Source organism: Dipteris shenzhenensis, chromosome 7, assembly GCF_047967505.1.
Source record: "Dipteris shenzhenensis isolate YYH24624 ecotype China chromosome 7, Dip_SZ_1.0, whole genome shotgun sequence".
Lineage (NCBI taxonomy): Eukaryota > Viridiplantae > Streptophyta > Polypodiopsida > Gleicheniales > Dipteridaceae > Dipteris > Dipteris shenzhenensis.
Genome location: NC_141602.1, coordinates 36,961,577 through 36,962,493, shown reverse-complemented (window position 1 = coordinate 36,962,493; position 917 = coordinate 36,961,577).

The window sequence follows — 917 nt, the reverse complement described above, 5'->3', positions numbered from 1 at the left end:
CTTATGGAAAGCATTTATCACTGGTGAAGGCGTGTATCTATTGCATTGATTCACATCCAAAAGGTTACTCCCAGGAAGGTGCAAAGAAGAACTGCGTGGGCCTGTTTTTTTAATTGGGTTGCTCATATGTCTTTACGGCTTTGCGTCAAGGCTCCTTGAAGCTGCAACAACTACTCTGGTTCTAGAGATTTCCTTTGAGATCCCTTACAGCAACTTCTTCATGGTGTCTATCACGTCGCTAGTCTAAACTGTGCAACTCTCAATTCCTTCTCTGGGCTCTTCAATCCGTTCCTGTTGGGGGTGCTACTTGCTGCTGCGACCAGAAGGAGGTCATTTTTTGGTTGACGTCTCTATTGCAGCTCCTTTGAAGGTTTTCAGAAGGCCATTGTGACGATTGTAAACCCAGTTGGATGGTTTGATGTTCACGACTATATTATTTGCGCGTGAACATCCCATCTGATCTGTTGTCTTCAATCGTGGCTCTATTGGCAAATGAAAAGCTGGAGAAATTCTCAACGAATTGTCTGTCCTCTGGGCGACAGTTTCATAAGCCCTATGTTCATAAGCTCACCTCTGTGGTTCCAAGATTCAATATGGTGCTGACACGTGGCACTTTAAATTTTGTCCCCTCAAGCCTCTCTCCAAAGTCTCCTTTGGGCAAGTCAACCTATGAGTTGACTGATTTTTAAAACCCTCTTTTGGGCTTATTCTTTGGTCACAAAGGGAGATAGTTGTTGACATGTTTGCCTACTCCTTGGTCTCCGCCGATGGCTTAAGTGTTGATTTTTTATTGGCAAATTTTTTTGAAACTCTTGGTGATCAAGAGGTTATTGTTGTTTTGGGAAAAAAATTTTCTGATCCATAAAGAAAAGAAAGAAGAATGTGTTGGAAATCCTCTACTTATAAGAGGAGTATAT